Here is a 12286-nt window from a genome sequence, read left to right on the forward strand (position 1 = left end):
TGCCTGCCAGGTGGTCTAAATTTCCGAAGCCCTCCACTACGGCGTCTCTCATAATCATATCGTGGTTTTGGGACGTTAAACCCCAATTATTATTATTATTATTATTATTATTATTATTATTATTATTATTATTATTATTATTATTATTATTATTATTATTATTATTATTATTATTATTATAAGGCTGGCGCCTGAAACTGTTTCGCAGAAAGACCCTATACAGGCGTCATGTCGGGCAAGGAATCGCGTTAACAGATGTAATATATCGTGACATAAGAGCGAAATAACAACCAGGCGTCAGACAACGCGAATTGCGTAACGAGTGGGTGGTTTAAAGTTTCCAACCCGTTACAAAGGGCTCAGCCATATTTTCAAATTGTGATCGGGCTCAGCATCAGCAAGGTCCGCGTAATGCCTAGCAGATGTCAAGCGGGTACCTTGTTTCTCCTCTGAATTACTAATACTGACATAGTGGGCTCTTACGTACTTCAGAAAATTATGATCATTCATGGCGTTGTATTTGTTGTTGTATATATTAGTTTACAATGGGATCTAGAAAGGAGGCTCCTCCAGCTTGCGCTCTAACTGTGCTGCGTGTTCCGCGCAAGTCTGGTGTTTACGTCTCTTCTTTTTCTCTAGTGCTGCAGACGATAGGTGCGAAGGTTATTATCGCATGTATTACGTTTCCGCTCATTCGGCGCAATCCAGCCATTTTGGGGCACTTCGGTGCGAATTCCGCCTTCCCACATGCACCGCGCCCCGAGGATATAAGCCACACCAATCCGTGCCTTTCAAAACAGACTATAGTCTAAAACGAAGCCGCAGTAATGAAACACCCGTATGTCTACGAACGGTCGATACGACGCGCGAGTCGCAGTTTGATCCCACACGTAGCCGACTGTTCTCGCACCCGGCTTCATTTGCGTTACCTCACAGTTACCGTATATATCGCGTTATAACCCACACCTACTGCGCAGTATGCAGGGGTAACCTTGGACTGAAATGAATATTCATTTCGCAGGGTCTCTTACGCGCTCACCGAAGACGATTGGAAAGTGAATGCCATCTTCTTTTTCTTCTGAGTCGATGTATTGATCCTGCCCCGCCACCCTCCAAAAGCTTTCTGCAGCTAACGTGGTTTCGCATAGCCTCCGGGATCGGAGGCACCTCAGCTGGTTTTGCACTGCCCCCGTGATCGGCCCGCCTTTCACCAAGCTACGATGTCACGTCATCATGTGACGTTACGTCACTGTGACGTCACGATGCCGATCTGATGACGTGATAAAATGTGGCAGTCTGTGACGTCATGATGAGATTATAATGACGTCACAAGTTGTGATGATCTGTGACGTCATATGGTAACGTCATCACGTGATGATGATTTTTGCATCATTCGTGTTGACGCCACCGACGGGAGACGCCGACGCCGGACGCTGGTCAATTTAGGCGTTTGATGAGGCATCTAAGGCTTTCGCCTCAAAAATTAATGGCTAGACGAAAGGTCGAAGAGTGATAACGCTAGATTTTGTTCAGTCTTTCTGTCTCTCCGTTTATTTTTGTTTTCCTTTTTCTTTGAAGCACTGGAAATTCATCACACGTCGCTCTTCCAGCACTAGCCTAGCTAACCGCTTTAAGGTAATAAACCGGTATATTAAAACGCCTGTGTACTTACATTTACTCGAATTTGCGATGGAGGCGAAAATGTTTGAGGCCCGTGTACTTAGATTTAGGTGAACGTTAAAAGAACCCGGTCGAAATTTGCGAAGCCCTCCACTACGCCGCTGATAATAATCATATCGTGGTTTTGGCTCATAAAACCTGAGAAGTTATTATTATTGTAGCGCAGGTATTTAAATGCCGGGCTACTGCTGCAGGAAAAAGAAATTTTTCGCACGCATGACAGTGTGCCTTATAGGGGAAGTCGCCGATGTTTTTCTCCTTTTTTTCTTCGGAACTAATTTGGACACATAAATTATCTATGTAGCCTGTATCCTGCAGAATACTTATAGAGACATTCTCCAAAAGTGTTTGCTGCTTCTTCTTACCTCAAAATGATTTTGGAATAAATAGATCTTATATATTTTGTCCGTGGGCTATAGTGCAGAGAAAGCGGTAATGCTTATTGTCATCTGCCTCGGATTTCTTTTTACCTCCGAGCACATGATCATACGGGGCTTCTGCGAAGCCCGGTTAAATTGCACGCCCCGGGCAACACGGGTATTTGCGCGAAGCCGCATGTTCTTCGTCACACTCGCAAAGCCCCGAGGGAGGGAAACGGATCAATTGAACAGTTGTTGCAAGTGCGGGAATTTTTATCGCGCGCGCGCTGGCGGCTTCTTCTTCGTTAGCGAGCATGATACCGACGTGCTACATCGCTGATACCGATAAACTCCCACGACTGCCCGCGGCAAAATATTCCTTTCTTTACCACCATTTGTTACGTAGTTCCCGTCTTCATTACCAGAGACATATCGCACTTTTCTTCATTGAAATGGCCGACAACGCTCTTTGAGATGCCTGTCGTCGCGAGGAGACGCTACACCACATCTTGTGCGACTGTCCGGTATATAATCTTCAGAGACAGTCACTGACGTCCGTTCTAGCGTGCCTTGACAGTAGACAAATGTCTGTTGAAACTATTCTTGCACGTCGTCGACGGAAGACATCGCAGCTGAAGGCGACGAAGGCATTTCCGAGGTTTTTAACCCTTTACGGCCCGTCACATAATGTGACGTCATAATTTGACATCACATTATGTGACGTCATGATGACGTCATCACATGATTTTTTTTTTTTGCACCGTTCGTGTTGACGTCGATACCGACGGTTACTTTTCGCGTTCGATGAGTCATCTAAGGCTTTCGCCTTAACACATATATGCCCAAACTCAGAAAAAAATGACAAAAACATTTTTTTCACAAAGAGTGTACTTCCACCCTCAAAAGGAAGTACAAGTTCTTTATTTAGTGCCAGGTAAACGCAACACTGTTTTTCAAGCCGTCCTATACATATAGGACACTGAGTATTAGGGGTGCTATATGCGGGTGGGGTAAGCCTTGAAACATTCCACGTGCACACCGACATTGCACTTTTTCCTCTCCATGACGTATTTCATACAAAGCACGCGTTTGCCTGGAGAAAGCGGTCGGCATTTCACGTGCACTTCTTCCTCTCCATGACGTCTTTTACACAAAGCACGCGTTTGCCCGGAAAAAACGGTCGGCGCGTGGCAGCATGAACAGCAAGCAATGTCTAGGCTTGCACGCGTTGAGAATGACGCCTGCATGATGTGCTGTAAGTGGCGCTAGTCATCAGCTAAAGAAATAGCGATGCTAGAGTGCATCAAAGAAGCGTCTTATATGTAGGACACTGGGCATATATGGGTTAATAAATAAAACATGACGGCGACGATCACTTCGGCATGCATAACATCATCACGCTAGCGTTCCTTTTGCGCTAGACCGTGGCAGTCTTAGCGGATTATCACGGGGATCAAATTGCACATCAGCGCAAGGCGCGCCTCCTCTGTTAACCATGTTCCTTGCTTACGCAACCTCTTTTGGGCGCCTGGTTCCTAAGACGGCGGCCACTGTGACGTCAATGCGAACTATTCATGTGTACAGTTCCCAAATGCAGCAAAGTCTCGAAGGCCTCGGGCACTGTAGAACATGACGTCAAAAATAAACGAAATTTGATTCGTGCTGAAAGTCTAGCAGCGAACGATGAAATTTCCCACTGATCCTACGATCAACGTCGTGTGGTCGGTCAGGCCAGAGGCCTGCTGCACGGAAGCGGCAAAGACGGCTCAAATTCAGACCTGAGCAAACCCTCAGCGAGCGTGTAAGTGTCGCATTGTGGATTATGGTGTCACAACTTCGAGAACGAAGACCTCCTCACAAATACAGTTTCACTGAAATGTATAGGCGCGACCAATATGAGCTAGAACACTGAAATTACATTTTAAAGGTCATAGCGGCTAAGCGCAGCTGACAAGTGCAAAAGTGTTCATGAATGTAAATACCCAAGCGGAAAGGTATCTTAGGCAATTCGGTACGTCACATCGATATCAGTACATTACAAGCAACCGTTGAATAAACATGAAATTGTTGTTCCGGCTCGTATTGCTCACGATAGTATATTACAAGGTTTCCGTGCGGTAATACTAGAGGAATCGTGATGTGTTACACAGTAATATCCAAAGGCGTGGGCCAAATTGGAGCCGTCGTCATTTATCTGTGCGAATATTTCTAACAAATACTTTAAGAAGGCGCAGCTGTTATTAGTAGTGGATAAGGCATGATCAACGGCTCTTGTTTAATACGTTATTTCAAAATTGAAAATAGCGTTGCGTTGAAATGTGAGAGTATTGCTGCGTGTGCGCCTCGAAAAAGGCGTTCTTAAGGGTGTCTCCAAGGCCTAAAAATAATACAAAAAGAAATGAAGATAATATGCTGTTACCAAAATTCGACTGAACGCCGGTAAAAGAGTACGCAAAAATATGCAAATCAAAACTCATAAGACGGACGGCTTTCGTCTAAGAAGACGGTGAAGGTTCATTACATATAGACTCATCCTCTACGACGAACAATAACTCTTGCGACTAAGAAGGAATAAATTACAGAACAAAACCGACGGCCCGAAAGTGAATAAAGATTTGTTTTAATCTTAAAGAACCAACTTTCTTTCAAATTTAGTTCCAAGGAGAGATTCTTTTCGTCTTGAAAGTTACTGCTCATTCGGGATTCTCTCGCACCAAGGCTCTCTTTCTTTTATCCCAAGGGAGTAGTCCGAAAAACCAAGCTTCGTAAAAGGGTGCCTTCACTCGCGTGGAGCGGTGGACATGTACCGTAATGTCGCGCATATAGCCTACTACGAACAGTAATTATAACAAATAGATCAGACGTTCAAAGGAAGGCGGAGGCGTTAGTTAAATATGGTCAAGCGAGGAATGGGATGTCGGATGCCGAAGACGATGCTACGATAAATGTTCTTGTCGCCTTGACGAAGACACGGTTTCTTCTCGGAATGTTGCCTCCAGCATCTTGCGCCATGTCGTCGACCACTGTTGATTGCACAAGAGAGTGCATTAAAGAGATCACACTGATGCATAAAAAAACAGGGAGGTTAACCGGGGCGGAGCCGCTTGGCTACCATGCACTAGAGAAGGAAAATAAGCAGGAAAGATTGACGTCACCGACGTGGTGACAGTACTGTGATTTATGCCGCAGATGAGTCAATCAGTCTGGTAGTGTTCGGAAACCGCAACTACCGCTTCTTGTGGCATTTTCTAACGGAGATTTACGAAGCCAATGGGTTCCGAGGTCTTGTTCGGTGCGAAGGTTATCTCGGCTAACTGAGCTAAAGCTGCGCGATTATTTTTATTTTCAAAGCACGAGCGAATGAAGTGGCTTATGCTCCCCTCGACACCGCAGTCGCTGTGCTGGGCGTTATCCGTCGCTGTAATCATATCAGACACTGATATGATACAAGGCTCATTCTGTCTAGGTGGATTGGCAGACATAAGGAACTTCGGCCCGTGATCTTTAGCTAAGTGTAATCAAATCTAACCCCTAGTATAACTGCACTAGAAACAGCTGGACACCTTTACTGCTAAGAACATTGTTACCGTGTTTAAAGGTTCGAGTTATCCATGCCATGAATCGAAAAGAAAGCTCGTATTATACGCGGAATCTTGCGGTATACGATGCTTAGGCTGAGTAAAGAGAATTTTAAATAAACGAGAGAGACAGTACGGTGGGAGAGTGATGACCCCTCGCCCGTCGTACGGCCTGGCGCCCTGCGCCGTGTATACGAGAAGCGAGCTTATGCACGGGTTAAAACGAGCTTCACCGGCGAAGAGGTTACAAGTTTAGGGCTCAGTGGGCCCCTACTGTATACATCGCGCAGTCTCAGTCATCCGTCACTGCCCGAGGTAGCAGCGCGTGCACAGCTAAGACGCGCTCTTCTAGTTCCACACAACCGCACCTTCATTACACACAGGCGCACACACTGTACCCAAGGCTTTGCCGCAACTTCTTCCCCGCCTCCTCCAAGCCCGTTCTCATCCGGCCTTCTCGTTTCCATCCTATAACCTCCTCGTCGTCGTGTTTCGCTGAGTACCACAGACAAGCGACGCACAGGAAACGACGCGATGTTGTTGCGCGCGACGCGAATTTGCGTCAATGGGCGGCTTTTTCAGGAACGAGGAGCGAGCATTCGTTTTTCTTTAACATTTGCTGGAGCCCCACTCTGGGGAACAGCAGACGTGCGCTAACACGCGCAGGCACACACGCGAACCTCCTCGTGCAAATACATACTTAACCGCGCGCAGTCATGCGCACGCAAGAGGTGCGCGCACTCAGCTCCCCTGCTGCCTTTACTACTGCTACTACACCTAACACTACTACTACGTAGCTGTCATAGGAGTGGCAGAATAGTACTATACTCCGCGACAACTTTTCTTGGCACCACTGTGGAAGCTACAGAGCCAAAGTGCCTGCATGCGCGCGCGCCAAGGAATAGTACCGATATTTATTTTCTAATTCTAAAAGTTACCTAGCTCGAATAAATAGATTTCTTCATTATAAAAAGAGAACGAGTATGGGAAGCCATTCGTGAAAAAATGTTATTGTAAACTTCAAGTTTGTTTCTGTCTTTATTTTTTGGACAGCACCACGTTTTCCTCACGCCTGCACCACATTTTTCTCACGCCTGCTCTCTCAGAGTCTCAGTAAACATGGCGTCCGCGGTGCCCCCTGAATCGTTGGCCTGAATCGTGTGCGGCCGCCAACTCGCCGTTTCGTTCTCCGAAGAAGCTGTACTCTAAATGTGACAGAAAGTGGCTATCAAACCAGACCACGCAAGTTATCTGCAATGTCATCGCTGGAGTGAGGCGCCGTCAGCGTGACTTGTCTGCAAATGCAGTGTGCCGGACTGTCGCCGAGCTCACCGGAGTGAGTGAGCGAACAGTTAAGCGTATCAGGGCTGAAGCTCTGCGGGCCCCACTTGCCTCCCCGAAGCGCAAGAAATTGAATTTCTCTGGCCAAACTGAGAAGCGCATCACCGGCAAGACGCGGCTGCTGCGCTATTACACGTTTGCGTTGGCAGCATTGCGGCGCAAAGTGCACAGCTACTTCATGCGCAATGAAATACCTACGGCCGAGAAACTACGCTCTAAGGTGTGTGACCAGCGAAGCTTGATAAAATAATCTGCGTCAGTCTCTTTTTAATTAAGCGTGAGCTCTCTTTAAATCTAAACCCAATTCAGCGGCATCATGGTACTTGCATTCCGTATTTATTCGAATACAATGCGAGCTTTTTCTCCAAATTTTTGCTACTAAAGTCGCCCCTCGCGTTACAATCGTGATCGCGTTACTATCTAGCAAACGCCGTATTCAGGTTGCGGTGTGCGCTTGGTGGCGTTCATCATATTCCCATGTGTCTTATGTTGTTGTCTTCGGGCTTCACCCGCAAAGACTTTGGAATGCTCCGCGCAGACCGCGATGCGATGTTCCAGAAGCGCCACGGTTGTTTTAGATCTTTCTGTTAAGATTGCGCGCGGTACGCGAATAGTCAGAGATTACGTGGCCACCAGCGATAACACTGAAACATTCGATAGAACATGTATAAAAGCCGACACGCTTTACGACTTGTCAGAATTATTGACCGACGACGCTCTGACTGACTCGTTTCCCGCCCACTAATTTGGCCAAATAAAGAGTTTCATCTTCGACACACCCACTACTGCCTTCGTCAACGTAACAACCCTGTGACAATATACAGTACAGTAGGTAGATGCATCTACGCACACTGATGTTCCCATTCTGCATGTAGACGTGGTGCTAAACGCTCTAGCGATGCGAGCAAGCGAAACCGAAACTGGAACTGAAATCGGCTGCAAGATGCCGAACTACTTGCGTAGTAACACAAATGTGCGGATGCCCCGCCTCCGTAGCCTTCGCTCCAATGCCAAGATAAGTTGTCGCCGAGTATTGGCCTCGAGGCCCACCACTGGAAACGCCGGCGCCACCGTCGGCGTGACGTACTTGGCAGGATCACGTGGTCTCCGCGGCCGCGTCGGCTGCTTGTGGCGCACTGCCGCGTGCTTTGAAAACAAGTTTCAAGTCCCACATGCGCTGCGGTCTGTTCAAAATCGGAAGTTTTCTCTCATTTTCTACTCAATTGAAACCATTTTAATAGAGTGGCTGCCTCCGAAGGCGACGAACATGGGGCTCTACCGCTCGGTGCCGCAGCGCCGCGCTTACGCAAAGGAGCCCAGTGTCAGCCTGCACTGGTAACCGCGGGACAAGAAACAGCGTGAAGCATGGGTTGTAGAGCTAAGAACCGGCAAGTAGCCATCCGCTACGAGTCTTGTGTGCAACAAACACTTCCGCGACGAAGACTTTTGTTACTGCGTCGGGCCTGTGATGTTCGGTGAGTAGCAGACAGCGTGCACTGAGACGATGGCTCGCGCGCGCTTCCCGCCGGCAAATGATGCTTATCTGCCACAGGATGGTAAAAGCGCTACATTTTACCACGTGCGATGCCATCTCAGAACCCTCCAATGCGACCTCTTGATCGTCGGCCCCGTGCTCAGCGTCCACAAAATCGGCTGCAGATGCACAAGTCATTGTTTAGATACGTTGAATTAAAAAACGCACATGGTAAAGATGACTAGAAGGCGAAAGCCATCTTCTTCTTGTCAGTCGATGTACTGATTCTCCCGCGTTACTGTATTTTCTTTCTTTTCCTAGGCGTCGCATGCTACTACATGCTCGGTCTCGTAGACTGGTTCTCCTTCCACCAGCAATCTCGAAGTGGTGAAGCTTTGGTCTATGAATTTGTTGATCACAGAGAGCGGCAAGTTCACTGGAATGCAAACGGAACAATAATGAGGAGCATTAAAAAAAGGCGTCGCATTTGCTCATGTTTTGTGTGAGCACCAAACGAAACGAATGCTCTGAATAAAGAAACAGAAGCAGCGGCATTTGCCCGCTGAGAAGACCGATCAACACGCAGTGCGAGACAACTTGTCAAATGACATTGAAACGTACCCGAATTTAGACCGAAAGAGAAAAAAAAAAAAACACTGAATCGTCGGGACGGCAGATCACAAAGTTGTCATGCGCACCGAAGTCGCAGTTGTAAGGAAATAGTTTTTGAACTGCTCTGATAGCGTCCGCCCAACAGTAGTTGTTTGTTTACTCACAAATTCTCATGTTTTGCGGCCTAAAGTTCACAGCGCGGTGCCAAAACGCGCTCGTAGCAAAAGCGAAACCAGCAGTACGAACATACATGCAGACGCTCATACATGTAGAGGCACCGTCAGTCGTCGCGAACCCGTGCGATCGCTGGCTTGAGGCTTCTTTCTGTTATGCTCCGTTTGGTTATACAGGCAGTCTACTCTGACGAGAAATTTCACATAGTTTGCACTCAGCGAGTGACTACCTTTCACGTAAGAAGCCGGTTCAGGGGTCTGCAACGCGGTGACAGCGTGAAGCGGGTGCTCGGTTTTCTGCAAAGAGACAGCGACTTTAGACTATCTTGTGCTTTCAGTTCGTCGAAAATGATTATCTTGACAGTAAAGAACACAGTTCATTTCGAAAGTACTTACAGAAATGCCCTGGAGGGCTCCCGCGAGGTGTTTTTGTAGAGCGCCGACAGCAAAACCTATGGGGAGCGCGCCGGCGGCATCCTGCCTAGCACGCAATCGAGGCGCGTCCGATAGAGGGCGACTCCGTAACTCCTCGAGGCCAATAGTATATGCTACTACTAGAGACCAGATTATTTTTACTCTCGCAGCCACGTTTAGAGCAAGCATACACAATCTTGACCCCAGTTGCCATCTGTCTAGGCGAGCGTAGGGGCTGCGGGATAGTTACGTCACAGCTGTTGGCAAGCGAACACTGGCGGTCATTACGTGATAAGAACAGGCTGGATGCTAGCGTAGTCGTCCACAAACGTGACCACCACGCCTACGCTACAGCCACTACTGCTGTTCCTAATTGTGCTGCTACTACACCAGCACTGCTACGTACTACTACTACTACTACTACTACTACTACTACTACTACTACTACTACTACTACTACTACTACTACTACTACTACTAATACTACTACTACTACTACTACTACTACTACTACTACTACTACTACTACTACTTCTACAACTACTACTACTACTACTACTACTGCTGCTACTACTGCTACTGCCACCATCATCGACACCACAACCACAACTATTAGCAATACTACTACACATATTATGGGAAACTCGAGCGTGTACACTATTTTCATTCAGTTCTCATCGCTGTCCTCGTTATATGCGAGCGCTCACGCGAGACGCGCAATGAAAGGCGAGCGATGTTGAGCGCTTTGCAAGGGCCTTTCCGGGTGCCTTGCATGGGCGGGAGTCGAATGAACGGCCTTCTGCAACGGAAGCGCCGTTCCTTTCTACATCGCATAGGGGTCCTTTCTGTTCTCGAAATGTGCAAGGGCGTCGAAATTTCGTGAGCTGGCTGGTACAGTACACGAGTTACAGAACGAGAAAGGAAATGTATAGAGGGGAGAACGGGCGCAAGAGGATGAGGCGGTAGAAGGGTGAAGGGATGGAAGCATGCACTACGCAATGATGGTGCTTTTAGCGACGGCGAGCCTGTGGACTCCCAAGCTATAAGTGCTTCCAGGCGCAAGCTCCGTGAGTTGACCCTCATGTAGCGTAGGCGGAGGTGGCCGTTGCCTCTCAATTGAGTGCGTATCTGTATTTTTTTTTTCGTTCATGTCAACGCATGAGAGGCAGAATGCAGATACTCGAGCCGCACCTGTATGTTCGTCTTTTCAGAACCCCGTGGCAAAAGTGGATCAGAGATGTGAATCATTTTGGTCGTGTTGAAATATATGTCCCACGATGCAGTGATTGAACAATCAATAAAAAAGCAGATGAATCAGATGACCCGGCACTTGTCTTCGTGTCATCTTCTTCGTCTGTGTTACGTGTCCTTTCGTTGCGCCGTTTCATAATCATAAATAAAAAGAACTTTGCGCCTTCTATATTTTCCTTGAAGAGATGGAAAATTGTTATTACGGTGCTCGGCTGCTGGCCCGAAAGTCGCGGGTTCGACCCAGGCCACGGCAGTCGCATTGTTATGGAGGCGAAATGCTAAATGCCCGTGTACCGTGCGATGTCGTAGCACCTAAAGAACGCCAGTTGATCTAAATGCAGAATGATCTAAATGTCCGGAGCCCTCCACTGCGGCGTGCCTTACGTTCATATCGTGGTTTTGGCACGTATAAAACCCCACAAATTATTGCGAACATTCGTTATGCATGGCTCTTGCATCCGGGTACTTACCGACCCTTCTAAAACATCCAGTCGGAAATGCACGCCACCTAATAACGAAAAGCAAAAAAAAAAAATAACAGACAAATTTCCAGGGAAGTATATAACCGTCGTTTGGCGAATGAATTAGCTTCCTTCCAGCCTCCCCCCTACCACCCCCCTCCCCCTTACGTCACATAATACGCCCGGCCGCCCACTCGCTCCACCCAGCGTGATTACGGCAATCTCGTGTCTTCATCTCTCCGCAGCGGCACGTACTTTTTTTAAAACGCCGCCTTTGAACTCTCTCGCGTCCGTTTTGCAACCGTTTCCGCTCTTTGGAGACTTAAAAAGATCCGTTATGATATACCCAAAGGCCCGGACGAGACCGCGGTACGACAGTACGTATAGAGGAGGTTGGTTGCGCGGGTCCGTAACGAACCCACAACCTCGTTCTATACATCTTCGCTGTCGTGTACGATGGTCTTCACGGAATGACGGCTCCTTTCTACTTCTCTGGAAATAAATAAACTATGCGAAAAGAACCGTTTGCGGGGCTGAAAAATGATTCTCCACGAATGTGGAAGAAGGGCCCGGAGGAGGGGGAGAGAAAGAAGATTTCCTGCGTTCTTGGCGTTTGTAACCGGGACGTTTTTTGCAGACTAGAAGGACGGTTCCAAACGGGACTGTATAGTCGGCTTGCTCGCTCGGAGATTGAAATCTCAGTTCATTATACGGGCCGCAATCTCTCCCCTCTCTGGCCGTAATTTCGCGCAAATCCGAGTTAAGTCTTTTAGAGGAACGCAATGTGGTGGGAGGCAGCAATGGTGCTTCGTCATGTTGTCCCGTGCGAACTGCGCTTGATGAGATTTTGGAATGGGGGGTAGTTTTGTCATTATTCCTTCTCGTTCGGTGCGCACGAATCCTTACACCCGACGTCGTCCGCTGTTTCGCTGGCAGTCGTACG

Source organism: Rhipicephalus sanguineus, chromosome 9 (assembly GCF_013339695.2).
Source record: "Rhipicephalus sanguineus isolate Rsan-2018 chromosome 9, BIME_Rsan_1.4, whole genome shotgun sequence".
Lineage (NCBI taxonomy): Eukaryota > Metazoa > Arthropoda > Arachnida > Ixodida > Ixodidae > Rhipicephalus > Rhipicephalus sanguineus.